The 21,206-nt window shown below is 47.3% G+C and overlaps 1 protein-coding gene and 1 non-coding gene across 4 annotated transcripts in view; both read left to right on the top strand.

Moving 5' to 3' along the window:
• TNK2 (tyrosine kinase non receptor 2) overlaps positions 1-21,206 on the top strand; it is a 96,046-nt gene that overhangs the window by 20,459 nt on the left and 54,381 nt on the right. The gene's annotated exons all lie outside the window — the stretch shown is intronic.
• Positions 7,556-7,742, top strand: LOC115934261 (U2 spliceosomal RNA). The gene has a single exon (XR_004070074.1). It is a non-coding gene; the product is annotated as a U2 spliceosomal RNA (small nuclear RNA).

The raw sequence follows: 21,206 nt of genomic DNA, 5'->3' as shown, positions 1-21,206 counted from the left end.
GTCCCAGTCCCTTCCCTTCTCCTACGGAGGGAATCACTTCCTGCTTTAGTCTTTATTATTTGCACACTTTCCTTCATAGTACGTTTCTTTCACCGTGTGCGTACATCCCTAAAAAATATGCCATTTAGTTTTTGAACTTTGTTTTCTTTTTGAGGCAGGGTCTTGCTCTGTTGCCTCGGCTGTAGTTTTGAACTTTGACGTGAGGAAGTTCTCCTGTGTGGCTGCTCCTGCACTGCATGGCTCTGAGCATCTGCTCTGTGTCTATTTTCATCCTCCATTCTCTCCCTGAGACCCACCCACACTGACATGGCTCAGTTTCATTGCTGCACGGTCTCCCGTCGTCTGAGGGGAGCACGGGAAATGTCTTCATCTTCCCGTGGATGAGTGTTTGGCCAGGTTGGGGCCCTTAGGACTGTGTTTTGTTGGGAACGTTCTTGGGCGTTTCTTTTGTACACAAGCGCAAGTTTCTTCTGGTCAGTAGCTTTCAAGTTTTAAAATTTCATCCCAGGTAAAAATGTAATTTTCCTCATAACCCACAACACACACTCTTTCATATACAAGCATAGCAGAAATATACTTCACAAGCGTTAGCAGTGCCTGGTGTTCCTGCTTCTCTCCATTCTCCCCAACGCTGGCATGGATTGGGTTGTGGGGTTGTGGGATTTTTGCCCGTCTGGTGGGTGTCACGTGATATCTCCCCCTGTTAGGCTGAGCCCCTCTTCATGTTTTCATTAGCCATTCCTCCACATTTCCTCTTCTGTGGAGGGCCGGCTCAGCTCTTTTGCCCAGTTTCTGTTAAGTTATTTGAATTTTTGCACTTTTCCTTTATTATTCCTATTACTATGTTTTTGAGACAGAGTCTCACTCTGTCACCCAGGCTGGAGTGCAGTGGCACGATCTCAGCTCACTGCAACCTCCACCTTCTGGGTCAAGTGATTCTCCTGCCTCAGCCTCCTGAGTAGCTGGGATTACAGGAGCACACCACAACACCTGACTACTTTTTGTATTTTTACTAGTGATGGGTTTTCACCATGTTGGCCAGGCTGGTCTGAAACTCCTGACCTCAGAATATTTTCCCTGGATATACTATTCTGGGATGAAAGTTTTTTTTCCTTCAGTTCTTTAAATATGCCATGCCCCTCTCTCCTGGCTTATAATGTTTCCACTGAAAAGTCTGCTCCAGGATATACGGGAGCTCCTTATATGTTATTTGTTTCTTTTCTCCTTCCGCCTTCAGAATTTTTTCTTCATCCTTGACTTTTGGGAGTTTGATTATTAAATGCCTTTGAGGTCGTCTCCTTTGGTTTAAATCTACTTGGTGTTCTACAGTCTTCTTGCATTTGAATATTGATATAGTTCTCTAGGTTTGAGAAGCTGTTACTATGTCTTTGAACAGATTTTCTATGCTGATCTCTCTCTCTCTACCTCCTCTAATGCTTAGATTTGTTCTTTTGAGGCTATTTTCTAGATCTTGTAGGTGTGCTTCATTGTTTTTATTTTATTTCTCGCTTTATAGTTTTTTATTCTTTTTTCTTTTGTCTTCTCTGACTGTGTGTTTTCAAATAGCCTGTCTTCAACCTCCCTAATTCTTTATTCTGCTTGATCAGTTCTGCTGGTAAGAGATCTCATGCATTCTTCAGTATGTCAATGATATTTTTCAGGTTGAGAATTTGTGCTCGATTTTTAAAAATTATGTCAATCTCTTTGTGAAATATATTTGATACGATTCTGAATTCCTTCTCTGTGTTGTCTTGAGTTTCCCTGAGCTTCCTCTAAACAGCCATTTTGAGCGTTTTCTCTGAAAGTTCACATGTCCATCACTCTGAGATTGGTCACTCCTGCCTTCTTTAGTTCGTCTTGTGAGGTCATGTTTTCCTGGATGCTCTTGATGCTTGTGGATGTTGGTCAATGCCTGGGCATTAAAGAATTAGTTATTTATTGTAATCTCCACAGTCTGTGCTTGTGTGTACCCATCTGTCTTTGTTTGTTTCTTTTTTCTGAGACAGAGTCCCACTGTGCCACTCAGGCTGGAGTGCAATGGCATGACGATGGCTCACTGCAGCCTCAGCCTCCTGGGCTCAAGCGATCCTCTCACCTCAGCCTCCCAAGTAGCTGGGACTACAGGCACATGCCACCATGTCCAGCTGATTTTTGTATTTTTTGTAGACACAGGGTCTCAGTGTGCTGCTCAGGCTGGTCTTGATCTCATGGATTCAAGTGATCCTCCCTCCTCGGCTTTCCAAAGTGCTGGAATTATAGGCATGAGCCACCATGTCTGAGCTTCTTCTTCTTCTTCTCTTCTTCCTCTTCTTCTTCTTCTTCTTCTCCTTCTCCTTTCTCCTTCTCCTTCTCCTTCCTCTTTCTTCCTCCTCCTCCTCCTTATTCTTATTCTTTTTTGACGGAGTTCCACTCTTGTTGCCCAGGCTGGAGTGCAGTGGTGCAATCTCAGCTCACTGCAACCTCCACCTCCCGGGTTCAAGTGGTTCTCCTGCCTCAGCCTCCTGAGTAGCTGGGATTACAGGCATGCACCACCACACCTGGCTTATTTTGTATTTTTAGTAGAGATGGGGTTTCTCCATGTTGGTCAGGCTGGTCTTGAACTCCTGACTTCAGGTGATCCACCCACCTCAGCCTCCCAAAGTGCTGGGATTACAGGCATGAGCCACCGCACCCGGCCTCCTGTCCTTCTTGAGAAAGCTTTCCCGGTATTCAAAGGGAACTGAGGGTTGTGACCTAAGTCTTTTGTCACTGCAGTCACATCTGCATTAGAGGCACCTCAAGCCTAGTAACACTATGACTCTTGCAGACTCATAGAGGGACCACCTTGGTGGTCTTAAGTAAGATCTGGGAGAATTCCCTGGATTACCAGGCAGAGCCTCTTGTTCTTTTCCTTCACTTTCCCCCAAACAAATGGAGTCTTTCTCTCCATGCTGAGCTGTCTGGAGTTAGGGGAGGGGTGACACAAGCACTCCTGTGGCCACCAGCACTGGGACTGTAGCAGGATGAGCTGCAGACAAAACCCCTCAAGACACTGGGTTAAAGAAGGAAGAGGCTTTATTCGGCCGGGAGCGTCGGCAGACTTGCATCTCAAGAACGAAGCTCCTAGAAGAAAGAGTTCCTGGCCCTTTTAAGGGCTTACAACTCTAAGGGGTCCACGTGAAAGGGTCGTGATAGATTGAGACCTATAGAGAGCACATCTGGTTAGAGTCGGGGGTTAATCTTTAACCTCAGGCCTGGTCATCAGTGCCCCGGCTGGTCTTGCCACTGACTTCATTCCTGTTGTTTTTCAGCTTTTACTTCCTCCTTCTCTTCAGAGACAGGAGACAGTAAGAGAAATGACCTCTCTCCTCAGGACTATGCTGGGTCAGACCTGAAGCCAGCCCAGCACTGGGTCTCTCCCACAGCCTGCGGCAACTATGGCTTCTCTCTCACTGATGTTTATTTAGGGCCCAAGTACTCTTTGGTGAGCAGGAGGTGAATGCAGCGAGGCTTGTCTTGTTCCTTTCAGGGTGGCAGGTTCCCTTCTGGCCCAGGGTGGGTCTAGAAATCAGGGTGAATCTCGAAATGCTTTCCGGGAGCTAGGGCCCCGAATTGGGAATTTTTGGAATCTACTTGGTGCTTGATTTTACCGTGGGTGTGCTGACCCCCGAGTTAAACACAGCGTCGTTTTCACTCTTCCCTCTCCTTTCCCCAAGCAGGAGTGTCTCCCCATGGCTGCTACCACCCCAGGCCCGTGGCAAGAACTGCTTGGTGACCGCTGATGTTTCTTCAAGCCCCAGGGGCTCTTTAGTCAGCAGGTGGCAAATGCAGCCAGGCTTGTGTCTTTCTCTTCAGGGCGGCAGATTCCCTTCCAGCCCAGAGCAGGTGCAGAAATGCCATCCAGGAACTAAGGCTGGGAATGTCGGACTTCGGGAATCTGCTTGCTGCTTTATTTACTATGGCTGAGCTGGTACCCCCAGTGCAAGGCAAAGTCCTCTTTACTCTTCTCTCCCTTTTTCTCACGGAGAAGGAGCCTCTTTCTGTGGCCACCACAGCTGGAGATGTGCTGGGTCACACTTAAAGCCAGTAAAGCTCTGAGTCTCCCCCAAGGCCTGTGGTGAGTGCTGCCTGCCTGGCTACTGCTGATATTTATTTAAGGCCCAAGGGCTATTTAGTCGGGAGGTGAAGAAGGCTGCCAGGACAGACCCTTTCCTTCCAGGCAGCAGGTTTCCTTCTGGCCCAGTATGTGCCTAGAAATGTTGTCCAGTAGCTGGGGCCTAGAACAGGGGAGCTTCAGGACTCTGCTTGGTGAGTTATTTTACTGTGGCTGAGCTGGTGCCCAAGTGGCAAGACAAAGTCCTCTTTATCCTCCTCCTCCTCTCATCCAGTAGAAGGAGGGAGTCTCTCCCAGTGCTGTGAGCTGCACAGCCTGGGGGTGGGTGAGGGTTGACACAAGCACTCCCTGGGCTGCCCCCACTGGTGTCTCACTAGGTCATGTGCACCCCAAGTCCACTGGCTCCAGGGTATTTCCAGGAATTGCAGTCCCTGTGGCCTAGGCTGCCTTTCAAGTTTATTTAGGATCCCAGAGCCCTTTAGCCAGCAGTGTGTGGCTTGCTAGAATTCAGGTTCACACCACTGAGATTGAGGATTTGCCTTTGCTAGGGCTGGTTTAAATGCTGTGTCTGTGAGTGCTGCCCTGTGTTGTTTTCCACTGTGACTGGGCAGCACCGAGTGGCAATGCAAAGTCCTATCATCACTGTGCTCTGCCTCCCCCAGCACACGGATTCTCTCTCCCTGCCGTGCAAAGTCCTATCGTCACTGTGCTCTACCTCCCCCAGCACACGGATTCTCTCTCCCTGCCGTGCAAAGTCCCATCATCACTGTGCTCTGCCTCTCCCAGCTCACGGATTCTCTCTCCCTGCCGTGCAAAGTCCCATCATCACTGCTCTGCCTCCCCCAGCACATGGATTCTCTCTCCCTGCCGTGCAAAGTCCTATCATCACTGTGCTCTACCTCCCCCAGCACACGGATTCTCTCTCCGTGCCGTGCAAAGTCCCATCATCACTGTGCCCTACCTCCCCCAGCTCACGGATTCTCTCTCCGTGCCGTGGGACTGCTGCCGTGGGGTAGGAGATGGGTGATGTTAGCATTTCAAGATCGTCTTTCCTGTCCTCTTCAGTGCTTTTCTTGAGATGATATGAAAACCAGATACTGCAGTTGTTCATCTGATTTTCGGTTCTTATGCAGGTGCTTTCTCATCTTGAGAGTTTTAGGTTTAGTGGTCCTGGGCGGGGGGGGGGGGTGGGGTGGTGGGGTTGGGGGTGATTGCTGGAGGGCCCTACTTGAGCATCTTGCTCCACTTTCCTCTCACCACCTTTTCAACATTGTTGGGAAAGCCCTAGCCAATGTGATAAGATTAGAAAAAGAAAGAAAAGCTATAATGATCAGAAACAGTTAGAATTGGACCAGGTGCCGTGGCTCACGCCTGTAATCCCAGCACTTTGGGAGGCCAAGGCGGGGGGATCATTGAAGTCAGGAGTTTGAGACTAGCCTGGCCAACACGGTGAAACCCCGTCTCTACTAAAATTACAAAAATTAGCCAGGCTTGGTGGTGGGCACCTGTAATCCCAGCTACTCAGGAGGCTGAGGCAGCAGAATCACTGGAACACAGGAGGCAGAGGTTGCAGTGAGCCAAGATTGTGCCACTGCACTCCAGCCTGGGTGACAAAGGGAGACTCTGTCTCAATAATTAATTAATTAATTAATTAATTAATTAAAATAAACGCAGCCATGAAAAAGAATGGGTTCATGTCCTTTGCAGAGACATGGATGAAGCTGGAACCCATCATTCTCAGCAAACTAACACAGGAGCAGAAAACCAAACACTGCGTGTTCTCAGTCCTAAGTGGGAGTTGAACAATATGGACACGAGGGGAACATCACACACTGGGGCCTGTCAGGGGGGTGGGGGGGGGGCAAGAGGAAGGAGAGCATTAGGACAAATACCTCATGCATGCAGGGATACAAGATTGCTATATTAAAATGATTTGTATTCTTGGTTGGGAGCCGTGGCTCATGCCTGTAATCCCAGAACTTTGGGAGACAGAGGCAGGAAGAATTCCTGAGCTCACAAGTTTAAGACCAGCCTGAACAATGTGGCAAAGCCCTGTCTCTACAAAAAAATAAATAAATAAAATCATTTGTATTATGTAACGGCATCAAATAATTATTAAAAATTAATTTACAATAGTGCTAAAGAACATGGAATGCTTAGGAAAAAATTTAACAAAAGATGTTAAAATTTTTAATGCTGAAAACTACAAAATGTTGCTGAGAGAAATTAAAGATTTCAATTAATATACCACATTTCTGAATTGGCAAAAATATATCTCATGAATTGGAAGATTCAGTATGATTGTCTTAATCTGTTTGGGCTGCTACAGCAATAGAGATTAGGTGCCTTAAACAGCAAACATTTATTTCTCATGTTCTGGAGGCTGGTAAGTGTAAGATTGAGGCAGCAGATTTGGTATCTGGTGAGGACTGGCTTTCCTGTTCATAGACAGCTCTCTTCTTATTGTGTCCTCACATGGCAGAGGGAGGGAGGCAGCTCTCTAGGGTCTCTGTTGTAAGGACACGAATCCCATTTATGTGGGATCTATCCTCATGGCCTTATCATCTCCCAAAGTCCCCTCGTCCAAATACCACCACACTGGGTGTCAGGTTTCAACATGTAAATCTGGGAGGCGGGCAAAGACATTCAATCAATAGCAATTGTTAAGATGTCAAATTTTCCCAAATTGATCTATAGAGTTAACACAATTCCATACAAAATTCAAGGCTTTTTTACATAAATTGACAACGTGATACTAAGAGTTATATGGAAATATGGAAGGCCTAGAGAAGCTTTTATTTTTTGAGATGGAGTCTTGCTTTGTCGCCCAGGCTGGAGTGCAGTGGCGTGATCCCAGCTCACTGCAACCTGTGCCTCCTGGGTTCAAGGGATTCTCCCACCTCAGCCTCCCCAGTAGCTGGGATAACAGGTGCCTGCCACCACGCCTGGCTAATTTTTGTATTTTTAGTAGAAACAGGGTTTTGCCATGTTGGCCAGGCTGGTCTTGAACTCCTGACATCAGGTGATCCACCCACCTCAGCCTCCCAAAGTGCTGGGATTACAGGCATGAGCCACTGCGCTTGGTTGCAATTTTTTATTTTATTTTATTTTGTATTGTTTGTTTATTTATTTATTTTTGAGATGGAGTCTTTCTCTGTTGCCCAGGCTGGAGTACAGTGACATAATCTCAGCTCACAGGAACCTCCGCCTCCCAGGTTCAAATGATTCTCGTGCCTCAGCCTCCCGAGTAGCTGGAATTACAGGCGTCTGACACCACACTCAGGTAGTTTTTGTATGTTTAGTAGAGATGGGGTTTTGCCACGTTGGCTAGGCTGGCCTTGAACTCATGGCCTCAAGTGATCTGCCCGCCTGAACCTCCCAAAGTGCTGAGATTACAGGTGTGAGCCACCGTGCCCAGCCAGAAACAGTTGTGTTTTTTTTTTTCTTTTTTAAAGAAGAACAATTCTTTCTCAGCCTTTCGGCAAAGATTAAGTGTAGTCTATATTATTAGTTTAGTATTTGATATGTCCTCTATCTGAGGACAATATATTAAATGGGCGTCTAGAGCAAGAAAATAGAATAGGAGCTTATTCTGTCCATTCCACTCATTAATCTGATGTTGCAGTATCTGGTGCCTGGAGAAGGAGATGGAGAAGTAGGAGCAGAAGAAGGAGAAGGAAGGAAAGAAGAAGAAGAAGAAGAACAAAGCTAGAGGTATTACCCTACCTGATTTCAAAGCTTATAAACTCTCAGGAACCAAGACAGTTTGGTACAGGCAAACAGATATATAGGCTGGGTGCGGTGGCTCACGCCTGTAATCCCAGCACTTCCGGAGGCCAAGACGGGTGGATCACCTGAGGTCAGGAGTTCAAGACCAGTCTGTCCAACATGGTAAAACAAAAATACTAAACAAACTACAAAAATTAGCTGGGCGTGGTGGCTCGCACCTGTAGTCCCAGCTATTCGGAAGGCTGAGACAGGAGAATCACTTGACCCTGGGAGGTGGAGGCTGCAGTGAACCGAGATCGCACCGTTGCACTCCAGCCTGGGCGAAAGAGCAAGACTCCATCTCAAAAATAAAAATAAAAATAAAAATAAAAAAATAGATATATAGATTGACATAACAGAGTCCAGGTACAAACCCAGTCATATATGGCCAATCGATTTTTGACAAATGTGCCATGGCAATTCAATGGGGAAAGATAAGTTTTTGTAACAAATGGTGCTGGATCAACTGGATATCTATAGGGGCAAAAAAGTAAACATTGACCCTTACCCCATACCATCCACAAAAACTAACTCAAAAAGGCATAGACCTACATGTAAAATCTAAAATTATGAAATTTCCATTAAAAACACATAGGAGAAAATCTTTAGGGTAGGCAAAACTTTCTTAGGTAGAATACAAAAAAAAAGAAAAGGTTAGACTTCGGCCGGGTGCGGTGGCTCACGCCTGTAATCCCAGCACTTTGGGAGGCTGAGGTGGGCGGATCATGAGGTCAGGAGATCGAGACCATCCTGGCTAATGCTGCAAAACCCCGTCTCCACTAAAAATACAAAAAATTAGCTGGGCATGGTGGCAGGCGTCTGTAGTCCCATCTACTGAGGAGGCTGAGGCAGGAGAATGGCGTGAACCCAGGAGGCGGAGGTTGCAGTGAACCGAGATCACACCACTGCACTCCAGCCTGGGCAGCAGAGCGAGACTCTGTCTCAAAAAAAAAAAAAAAAAAAGGAAAGAAAGAAAAGGTTAGACTTCATCAAAATGAAAAACTTGCTTTTCAAAAGATACTATTTAAAAAATAAAAAGGCAAACCACAGATGGGAAGAAAATATTTGCAAATCATATATCTAATAATGTAGATCCAGAATAGGTAAAGATCTCTTATAACTCAATAATAAAATATTTAAAATATTTGAATAAAGACTTAACAAAAGATGCACAAATGGGCACTAAGTGCATGGAAGATGTTCAACGTCGTTAGTGGTCAGGGAGATGCAAGTGAAGCCACAGCGAGATGCCACTATGTGCTTGTTAAAAGGGCCAGAATTTAAGAGACAGACTATACTAAGTATTAGTGAGGATGTTGAGCCACTGGAATTTTGCATGCTGCTGATGGGAATATAAACTGTTGCTACTACTTTAGAATACAATTTGGTAGTTTCCTTAAAAGTTAAATAAATACCCAATATGTGACCAGCCATGCTATGTCTAGGGCTATCCGTGAGAAGCAAAAACTTGCATCCACACAAACGCTTGTGCTCAGAGGTTCATGGAAGCTTTATTTGCAATAGCTCAAAAGTGGGAACAATGAACTAATTTAGAAACAGAAAGTCATGAGGCGGGCAGGTCACTTAAGGTCAGGAGTTCAAGACCAGCCTGGCCAACATGGCAAAACCCCATCCCTACAAAAAATAAAAAAATGATCCGGTGTGGTGGTGTGCACCTGTAATCTCAGCTACTCAGGAAGCTGAGGCGAGACGATCGCTTGAATCCGGGAGGCGGAGGTTGCAGTGAGCCGAGATTGCACCACTGCACTCCACCCTGGGTGACAGAGTGAGACTCAGTCAAAGAAAAGAAGAAAGAGAGAGAAGAGGAAGAAGAAAGAAGACGACGAGGAGGAGGAGGAAGAGAGGAAGGGCGGGAGGGTCGGAGAGTGGGAGGGAGGGAGTGCAATACTGCATGTTCTCACTTATAAGTGAGAGCTAAACAGTGGGTACATATGGTCATACAGATGGAGTGACAGACTCTGGAGACCCCAAAAGATGAGAGGGTGGGAGGCTGGTGAGGGCTGGAAAACCACCTTTTGGGTAAAATGTTCATTATTCAGGTGATGGGAGCACTACAGCCCAGACGTCACCACTATGGAATGTGTGCACGTAAGAAGCCTACACTTGTACCCTCTAAATATATATATTTTAAAAAGTGGAAACAACCCAGATAGCTATCAGAATGTATTATAGCTATACAATAGACTACTACTTAGCTATGAAAATGAACTATTGGTTCCATTTATATAAAATTCTTGAAAATGCAAATTAATTGATAGTGACAGAAAATCGCTGGTTGCCTGGTGACAGGTAGTGGCACTGGAGGATGTGAGCAGTGGTGGAAGGGAGAGATGCCCAAGATGCACAAAGAAACTTTTGTAGGTGATGGACATGTGATAGTGGGGATGGGATGGTGTCACAGTGTGCGCCCCTCTCGAATCCATCAAGTTATCTATTTTAAATTGTGTAGTGCAGTGCACATCAATTATACGTCAATAAAATAGTAAAATTAAAAGTGTACATATATGCCATAGCATCTTGCTTTGTTCACTTAATTACAGATCTTGACTGATTCATATCTAGACGAATAAATCTATTCTTTAAAAATACTGGATATTAGGCTGGGCGCGGTGGCTCATGCCTGTAATCCCAGCACTTTGGGAGGCTGAGGCGGGTGGATCACGAGGTCGGAGATCGAGACCATCTTGGCTAACACGGTGAAACCCCGTCTCTACTAAAAATACAAAAAATTAGCCAGGCGTGGTGGCAGGCGCCTGTAGTCCCAGCTACTTGGGAGGCTGAGGCAGGAGAATGGCGTGAACCCAGGAGGCGGAGCTTGCAGTGAGCCAAGATCGCGCCACTGCACTCCACCCTGGGCGACAGAGCGAGACTCTGTCTCAAAAAAAAAAAAAAAAAAAAAAATACTGGATATTAGACATTCCATAGATATGTGGTATCTTTTTACAAATCATTCCCCTTTTAAAGAACATCTAAGTAGGTTGAACTATTTTGCTACTGCATGTTATGTTTAACAGAGTACCTATGATTTGTGTGTGTGCGTGTGTATGTATCTATTTATTTATCTATCTTTGTGCACAAGTAGGGGGTTTTTCCATAGGACAAATACCTAGAAATAGAATTTCTTAGATCAAATGTCTTATGCATTTAGAATTTTGTTAGGTAACTTTTAGGTTGACCCCCAAAGATGTTGGACCAACTTATACTCCCATCAGCAACGTATGAATAGATTTCCGTTTCTTCCCCAGGCTCATCAATGCACCGTGTGGCCAAACAGAACAGAAGCTTGTTTTTCATTCACGCTACCTCCTCCTCTCGGAGCTGGCAGGAGTTCTTGTCCACATTGTTAAGCGGGGTCATTGACGACTGAACTTCCCACATTTTGTGACAGCAGCATCTAGAATATGCAGCACTCTCCATCATCATGAGAGAAAAAGAGATTGGAGAATCACCCAGAGCTGTTTATTGCCTCAGCCAAATAAGTGACATAAGTCATGTCTCACGATTCATTGGCCAGAACTAGTCCCGTGGCCCTGTCTGACTGCAAGGGAGCTGGACACCGTGAAGGAGCAGGTGGAATATTGGATATTTAAATAGCACTGCTTTAGTATGGTGGTTAAGAGTAAAGTATTTGAAGTTATAAGGAGGTTGGTTCAAAAAATAATGACTTTGCAGACAGGCGTGGTGGCTCACGCCTGTAATCCCAGCACTTTGGGAGGCTGAGGCAGGCAGATCCCTTGAGGCCAGGAGTTCAAGACCAGCCTGGCCAACATGGTGAAACCCCGTCTCTACTATAAAAACCAAAAAAAATTAACTGGTTGTGGTGGCACATGCCTATAGTCCCAGCTACTCGGGAGGCTGAGTCAGGAGAATCGTTTGAACCTGGGAGGCAGAGGTTGCAGTGAGCTGAGATGGCACCACTGCACTCCAGCCTAAGTGACAGAGTGAGATTCTGTCAAAAAAAAAAAAAAAAGACTTTGCCATCAACTCGTGGTGTGTCCTTGGGCAACTTACTTAGGTTCTCATGGTTTCTTCTGTCTTTTTTGAGACAGGGTCTCACTCTGTCACCCAGGAGGAGTGCAGTGGCACGATCACAACTCACTGCAGCCTCCACCTCCCAGGCTCAAGTGATCCTCCTACCTCAGCCTCCCGAGAGCTAGGACTACAGGAATGCACCTCCACACCTGGCTAATTTTCTTTTTTATAGAGACGTGGTCTCACTATGTCTCCCAAGCTAACTAGTCTCAAACTTCTGAACTCAAGCAATCCTCCGCCTTGGCCTCCCAAAGTGTTAGGATTACAGGCATGAACCACTACACCCAGCCAGTTTCTTCTTTTATAAAATAAACAATTTAAGCTTCCTAGAAACAGCTCCTATAGGCCAGGCATGGTGGCTCACACCTGTAATCCCAGCACTTTGGGAGGCTGAGGCAAGTGGATCACTTGAGGCTGGGAGTTCGAGACCAACCTGGCCAACATGGTGAAACTCCGTCTCCACTAAAAAAAAATACAAAAATTAGCCGGGTGTGGTGATGCGCCTGTAGTCTCAGCTACTCAGGAGGCTGAGGGAGGGGAATTGCTTGAACTTGGGGAGGCTGCAGCGAGCCAAGATCGCACCAGTGCACTCCAGCCTGGGCGACAGAGCGAGACTCCATCTCAAAATTTTTTTAAAAAAAGCAGCAGCTACCATATCTGACTTGCTCACTCCTGGATTTCCAGCCAGCCCAATACTGAGCGTGTAGAAGAAAGTCAATATGTATCGAATGAGAAGTATCTACTTCAAAAAACTGTTTCAAGGATTAATTGAAATAATGCAGGTAAAAAGCATTATTATAATGTCTGACATATATAACATTTTCAAATTATAACTATTATTTTTACTTGCTCTTTTTTACCTTTTTTTCAACAGCTTTATTGAGATATGCTTTATGTATCATGAAGTTTCTCTCTTTTTTTATTATACTTTAAGTATTAGGGTACACGTGCACAACGTGCAGGTTTGTTACATATGTATACATGTGCCATGTTGGTGTGCTGCACCCATTAACTCGTCATTTAGCATTAGGTTTTTACTTGCTATTCCTCCAATGCCTAGGATTGTCCTGTATCTTTGATTTTATGTACCTTCCTACACCTGGAAGGAAGGAAATTGACAGTTATTCATCATTTTATACTATGGCCACTACTAGGGCTGCCTACTTTTACCTTACTGCATTAAGAAAAAAATTAAAGTATATTTTACATACAACAAAATGAACAGTTTTTTTTTTTTAAGTTCTGGGATACATGTGCAGAACACGCAGGTTTTGTTACACAGGCAAACATGTGCCATGGCGGTTTGCTGCACCCATCAACCCGTCTCCTAGGTGTTAAACCCGGCATGCCTTAGCTATTTGTCCTGATGCTCTCCCCCGCTTCGCCCCCTCCCCCAGCAACAGATCTTAAATGTAAACTTTATGAATTTTGAAAAATGTAAGAGTAACTGTCACTCCAATCAAGGTATTAGAGCTTTATCGCAGTAGTTTCTGTTCTGTATTTTTCTGTTGGGTTCTTGAATTCCTTGATCAGAGCCGTGTTCCTGGGTGACGGAAGTGCTCCCTCTGTTATGTGTGGCAAGTGCTTCTGGGTGTGGATGCAGTGTTTTGCATACACTTTGTAGAAGGAAGGATTTGTTAAGTGTCTGGGCACATAATTAACATGCAGAATGCTTCCAGGGTAAGGTGGAGGGCTGAAAGGCAAGCTCCCTTCCAACTCGTGAAATTGACCGGGATGAGGAGGTGGGTGGCGCCCAGCAGGGGAGCAGCATCAGAACCAATCACACGAGCAGGTCCAACTTGATGCTGGAAGCTTTCCAGAGTGGCCTTCAAGGAAAGGAACAGAAAATTCTGGAGACGAATGCAGTGTAGCAAAGAGGTTGTGCCGTTACACCCATGAAAGGCAAAATGATGAGTAATCAAAACGCTGAGCGTTCCTATTGGAGAAGGGCAACCTTTTCTGCCTTCTAGGAAACTAACGAGAAACAGGAATAGGGAACAATAGAGCTGAATGTCAGAAATGCTGTCTGTCAGTGCACGCGGGAGGCTTAGAGGCCCGAGGGTATCACCCTATGGGTGTGGATTCCCACCACCCCATCTCTTACCGGGTGGCATAAACTCTGGGAAAAACCCTGCACCAGTGAGGACCAGGCCCAAGGATGGCATCAGACTCTCAGTGCCAATTTAATGGCCTCAGGCTGCAGGAAAAATGTCTATAAAACAGGAAGCACAGCCGCGTTTAATAGCTCTGAAGGAAAAACACCAATCTCGGTCTCAAAGAAGCTGAGAATCTTGCCAGGTGCGGTGGTGCACGCCTGTAATCCCAGCTACTTGGGAGGCTGAGGAGGAGGGTGGCTTGAGCCCAGGAGCTCTGGGCAGCTGTGCCCTACTTTGATTGGGTGTCTGCACTAAGTTCGGCATCAATATGGTGACCTCTTAGGACGGGGAGACCACCAGGTTGCCTAAAGTGGGTGAAATGGCCCAGGTCAGAAATGGAGCAGGGCAAAACTCACTGTAGTGGGATCGCATCTGTGAATAGCCACTGCACTCCAGCCTGGGCAACATAGTGAGACTCCGTTTCTAAAAAAATCATCATAATAAATTTAATCAATGTAAGAAAAAGAAGGTAAGAATCTCCCACAAACTCATAAATGCTGATGGTGACAGTGAAAACTGATATACGCATTTTGGAAAAAGAGTTTGGCATTGCAGACGGTATCTGAAAGTGCACATTATGCCTGCGGCCTAGTTAAACTGGAAGAGAGGTCCGTCCGTGTTCTCACAAGGGGACGTGTATACAAGATGTTCATCACAGAAGTGTTTGTAATAGCAAAAAATTGGAAACACTCAAAATATCCCTGAATGAGGATTGAGAAAAATTGTATATTCACGCAATCGTGTATCTCTGGAGGTTAAAATGAACTATGTTTCAGCAACGATAGATCTCAACATGCCAAATTAAAAATCCATTTGCATGATAGAACATGTAAAAAGAGTGTCATATATTCATAGTTATACATAACTGGTTTTTAAATGAGAAGGACTCAGTATGCAGGCAGAAAGCAGCATTATTTTTTATTTTTTTATTTTTTGAGACAAGGTCTCACTCTGTCACCCAGGCTGGAGTGCAGTAGCACAATCTTGGCTCACTGCAACCTCCACCTCCTGGGCTCAAGCGATTCTCCTGCCTCAGCCTCCCGAGTAGCTGGGATTACAGGCATGCACCACCTCGCCTGGCTAACTTTTGTATTTTTGGTAGAAATGGGGTTTCAACATGTTGGCGAGGCTGGTCTCAAACTCCTGAGGTCAAGTGATCCATCCGTCTCGGCCTCCCAAAGTGCTGGGATTACAGGCGTGAGCCACCGCGGCTGACCACTGTTTGCTTAATGTTAATGCCAGTTATTTCAAGCTAAAAAGATTTGGTTTTCTAATTAATTTTGATTTTTATCAATAAAATACTTATGCATAGTTTTAAAAACTCAAATAGTCTTCAAGGTTTATAATAAAGGATAGCTCCGACTTTCCTCAGCCCTTAGAAGCCATGGTTTTCAACTCTTCTAGCAGTTTCTTTTGGCATTTATCTCTTTATTTCTAAATAACTTAAAATGTTTCCAGTTTTAGATATTATCTGTTGATTTTCTGCAACAGGAAATGTGGCTTTAGCTCTTTTTTCTTTTTTTCTTTTTTTTTTTTTTTTTTGACAGAGTCTTGCTCTGTCACCCAGGCTGGAAAGCACTGGCGAAATCTCGGCTCACTGCAACCTCCGCCTCCTGGGTTCAAGCAATTCTCCTGTCTTAGCCTCCTGAGTAGCTGGAGCTACAGGCACCTGCCACCATGCCTGGCTAATTTTTGTATTTTTAGTAGAGACAGTGTTTCACCATATTGGTCAGGCTGGTCTTGAGCTTCCCACCTCAAGTGATCCACCCACCTCAGCCTCCCAAAGTGCTAGGATTACAGGTGTGAGCCACCGTGTCCAGCTGATCTTGTATATTTTTAAGGCCTTTATTCAATCACATTTTATTAACAGTTTGGCTGGATACATAATCCTACATCAAAAATAATTTTTGAAGTAATGGCTCTGTTTTAACTTTTTTTTTTTTTTGAGATGAAGTGTCGCTCTGTCACCCAGGCTGTAGTGCAGTGACACGATCTCGGCTCATTGCCACCTCCACCTCCCAGGTTGAAGCGATTCTCCTGCCTCAGCCTCCTGAGTAGCTGGGATTATAGGCACCTGCCACCACACCCAGCTAATTTTTGTATTTTTAGTAGAGACAGGGTTTCACCATGTTGGCCAGGCTGGTCTCAAACTCCTGAGCTCAAGTGATCCTCCTGCGTCGGCCTCCGATAGTCCTGGGATTACAGGCGTGAGCCACTGTGCCCGGCTTCTTTTATTTCTTGAGTAGGGGTCTTGCTTGTGTTGCCCAGGCTGGGGTGCAGTGGCAGCATCATAGCTCACTGTAACCTCAAACTCCTGGGCTCAAGCAATCTTCCCGCTTCAGCCTCCCAAGTAGCTGGGACTACAGGCGCGTGCCACCACACCCAGCTAATTTTTTCAACTCCTGGCCTCAAGCAATCCTCTTGCCTTGGCTTCCCAGAATGTTGAGATTACAGGCCTGAGCCAGTGTGCCTGGCCAAAGTACTTTTTCATCACCTATAACCAGGCAAATCAAGACAGGGCCATATACAACCCCCATATGTAAATTCCCAAGATTCACTAACATACTTTTCTCGTGTCTGGGTTTGTTGCAGCACAGCTTCAGCATGGTATTTATGTGTGTATTAGAGGGTTAGGGAGTCGGGTGAGAGAGAGAGAGTAGAGTAGAGTAGGCGCCCTGGATTTCTATCTTGGTCATGGAGATTCTAATCCAATTGCAGTCACTACCCTTCAATTTCTGCGTGTCCGTGGGTCACCTGCTCTACCCTTCAATTTCTGCGTGTCCGTGGGTCACCCGCTCTACCCTTCAATTGCTGTGTGTCCGTGGGTCACCCGCTCTACTCTTCAGTTGCTGTGTGTCTGTGGGTCACCTGCTCTATCTTTTAATTGCTGTGAGTCCGTGGGTCACCCGCTCTACCTCTCAGAGCCTGTGTCCTCCACTGCTAAGTGAGTGTTAGACTTGATGTTCTCTAAGGTCTTTTCAGCTCTAACATAAAATCCCTCTCCCATTGAGAATGTACATTCCCTCCTTCAAACTTCACACCCAGATTCAATTCTACCCTTCAAATTTTTATTTATTTATTTATTTATTTATTTATTTATTTATTTATTTATTTATTTATTTATTTTTGAGATGGAGTCTCGCTCTGTTGCCCAGGCTGGAGTGCAATGGCGCAAACTCAGCTCACTGCAACCTCTGCCTCCAGGGTTCAAGTGATTCTCAAGCCTCAGCCTCCTGAGTAGCTGGGACTACAGGCGCCTGCCACCACATCCAGCTGATTTTTGTATTTTTAGTAGAGATGAGGTTTCACCATGCTGGCCAGGCGGGTCTCAAACTCCTGACCTCAGGTGATCCACCCACCTCGGCCTCCCAAAGTGCTGGGATTACAGGCATGAGCTACTACACCCGGCCTAAATTTATTCTTTTATACTCGTTTCCTCTGCATCCCAGTAACAAAGAAGTGCTGTTGGTGAGACCGTAGAAGCTGTACTCACCTCGTAGGTGCCCTGCGTTCCCTGCAAGTGTTCCTCTGGGCCTAACCACCCGGTCACCTTCTTTGGGTCTGCTGATAGTGAGGTGTCTTGGATGACTACAGCAAATGTTCCAGGAACGTCCCTTTTTCCTATGGACAAGCCCGTCTCTGCAGAAGTTACAGATTAGCATCCTTGCTGAGGGTGACTTGTATCTGTGTCTTCACCTGCTTCCCTGATTTCTGACATACTGACTGCCTTGTCTTCTAGACATGGAATTTCCTTGAGTTTTAACCCACAGACCTATCTTTGCTGTGGCTTTTTGTGTGTTTTGGCTTTTTGGCCCTTCTAGACCCAACTTCCAACTCTGCTACTGTGGTGAATCATCCCCTAAGGGCTGCTGTGATTTGTAGAACACTCACACCTGTGGGGCACCGGGGAGCGATGCTGCGTGGAACTGGGGAGTGATGCGTGGAACTGGGGAGTGATGCTGCGTGGAACTGGGGAGTGATGCGTGGAACTGGGGAGTGATGCTGCGTGGAACTGGGGAGTGATGCTGCGTGGAACTGGGGAGTGATGCGTGGAACTGGGGAGCGATGCTGCGTGGAACTGGGGAGTGATGCGTGGAACTGGGGAGCAATGCTGCGTGGAACTGGGGAGCGATGCTGCGTGGAACTGGGGAGTGATGCGTGGAACTGGGGAGCGATGCTGCGTGGAACTGGGGAGTGATGCTGCGTGGAACTGGGGAGTGATGCGTGGAACTGGGGAGCGATGCTGCGTGGAACTGGGGAGGAATGCTGAGTGGAACTGGGGAGTGATGCATGGAACTGGGGAGCGATGCTGCGTGGAACTGGGGAGGAATGCTGAGTGGAACTGGGGAGCAATGCTGCGTGGAAATGGGGAGTGATGCCTGGAACTGGGGAGTGATGCTGCGTGGAACTGGGGAGTGATGCGTGGAACTGGGGAGTGATGCTGCGTGGAACTGGGGAGTGATGCTGCGTGGAACTGGGGAGCGATGCTGCGTGGAACTGGGGAGTGATGCGTGGAACTGGGGAGTGATGCGTGGAACTGGGGAGTGATGCTGCGTGGAACTGGGGAGGAATGCTGAGTGGAACTGGGGAGCGATGCTGCATGGAACTGGGGAGTGATGCTGCGTGGAACTGGGGAGTGATGCTGCGTGGAACTGGGGAGTGATGCGTGGAACTGGGGAGTGATGCGTGGAACTGGGGAGCGATGCTGCGTGGAACTGGGGAGCGATGCTGCGTGGAACTGGGGAGGAATGCTGAGTGGAACTGGGGAGGAATGCTGAGTGGAACTGGGGAGCGATGCTGCATGGAATTGGGGAGGAATGCTGAGTGGAACTGGGGAGCAATGCTGAGTGGAACTGGGGAGTGATGCATGGAACTGGGGAGCGATGCTGCGTGGAACTGGGGAGGAATGCTGAGTGGAACTGGGGAGCAATGCTGCGTGGAAATGGGGAGTGATGCCTGGAACTGGGGAAGAATGCTGCGTGGAACTGGGGAGTGATGCGTGGAACTGGGGAGCGATGCTGCGTGGAACTGGGGAAGAATGCTGCGTGGAACTGGGGAGTGATGCGTGGAACTGGGGAGCGATGCTGCGTGGAACTGGGGAGCGATGCTGCGTGGAACTGGGGAGTGATGCTGCGTGGAACTGGGGAGTGATGCGTGGAACTGGGGAGCGATGCTGCGTGGAACTGGGGAGGAATGCTGAGTGGAACTGGGGAGTGATGCATGGAACTGGGGAGCGATGCTGCGTGGAACTGGGGAGGAATGCTGAGTGGAACTGGGGAGCAATGCTGAGTGGAACTGGGGAGTGATGCATGGAACTGGGGAGCGATGCTGCGTGGAACTGGGGAGGAATGCTGAGTGGAACTGGGGAGCGATGCTGCATGGAACTGGGGAGGAATGCTGAGTGGAACTGGGGAGGAATGCTGAGTGGAACTGGGGAGTGATGCATGGAACTGGGGAGCGATGCTGCGTGGAACTGGGGAGCAATGCTGCGTGGAACTGGGGAGTGATGCGTGGAACTGGGGAGCGATGCTGCGTGGAACTGGGGAAGAATGCTGCGTGGAACTGGGGAGTGATGCGTGGAACTGGGGAGCGATGCTGCGTGGAACTGGGGAAGAATGCTGCGTGGAACTGGGGAGTGATGCGTGGAACTGGGGAGCGATGCTGCGTGGAACTGGGGAGCGATGCTGCGTGGAACTGGGGAGCGATGCTGCGTGGAACTGGGGAGCGATGCTGCGTGGAACTGGGGAGCGATGCTGCGTGGAACTGGGGAGTGATGCGTGGAACTGGGGAGCGATGCTGCGTGGAACTGGGGAGGAATGCTGAGTGGAACTGGGGAGCGATGCTGCGTGGAACTGGGGAGTGATGCGTGGAACTGGGGAGCGATGCTGCGTGGAACTGGGGAGGGATGCTGAGTGGAACTGGGGAGCGATGCTGAGTGGAACTGGGGAGCGATGCTGAGTGGAACTGGGGAGCGATGCTGCGTGGAACTGGGGAGGAATGCTGAGTGGAACTGGGGAGCGATGCTGAGTGGAACTGGGGAGCAATGTGGAGTTCTTGAGTAAGGGAGAGACATGATGAAATCGATGTTTTAGGAAGATTAACGGAATTAACCAGGAGGTACAGGGACTGAAGTCGGCAAGGTCATCTACACAATGTTTGCTGTAATAATGCCATTCAAGGGTGTGAATATCATCGCATTATCTTGTGTAATTCTTACAGTCTCCCGGTGAGGGTTCATGTCTTAGGTGCAGAGGCTAATGGAAGGATCTGATCCCGCTCACATGGAAGTCACCTCATGGTTAGGGGTCTGGCATCCCAAAGGTACTTGATCACTGTTTGAAAAATGAACGTGGGGAAGTTAGGACTTGGACACAGGTTCTTTCTATGTGGAATAAAGTGGTAGCTGAGAGGAAGTGAGTCGAGAGAGGAGGCAGGAGGGTGGAGCCCTGAGGTATCTGGGGCTGAAGTAGGTGTATTAGGTGCTGAAGGAGGAGATGGGTAAAGGGGGCTGCCAAGAACCTGAATCTGCTTTCTGGACAAATGAGAGAGCCAGGGGAGAAGGGAAGGAGAGCTGGAACTGAGAGTTTGGGTTCTGTTGCTACCTCCTAAGATGGAACAAAAGTCTGGGTGTCCACTCAACATCAGTGCGCAGGCAGGCAGCTGCAGATGCAGGGAGCTTGGTACCTGGGGGCCTCGCTGGCTCAGCTGTGGGAGGGGAGTCGGGGAGTGGCAGTGGGTGGAAACGATCTTACCAAGCTGGAGAGGGTAGCCAAGAATGGAGCAGGTATGGGCTTGCCTGGGAGGCTCACTATTTTAGCAGAAGGAGGAAGAACAGTTAGCTAAAGACTGTGCAGTGTCTGCACTGCAAATTGGATTTGAGCAAAGGAGAGAGCAGAAGAAAGGTGCAAGAGTGACACAGTACCTCACCATTTAAAGGCAAGCCTTGACTGCAACATTTCCCACACTTAGTATGGTGGGTTCCAGGGGAGGCCAGATTTCAGGGAGTTAAAGGAGTAGGTGAAGAATCAAAGGAGCCCGTCCTTCATATGATTGGTCTTGACTCCTCCACTGGAAGTTTGTTTATTTAATTTATTTATTTTTGAGACAAGGTCTCTCTCTGTTGCCCAGGGCTGGAG

This window comes from Gorilla gorilla, chromosome 2, assembly GCF_029281585.2.
Source record: "Gorilla gorilla gorilla isolate KB3781 chromosome 2, NHGRI_mGorGor1-v2.1_pri, whole genome shotgun sequence".
Lineage (NCBI taxonomy): Eukaryota > Metazoa > Chordata > Mammalia > Primates > Hominidae > Gorilla > Gorilla gorilla.
The sequence above is the reverse complement of the archived record's forward strand: the minus strand, read 5'-3'. Positions and strand labels throughout refer to the sequence as shown.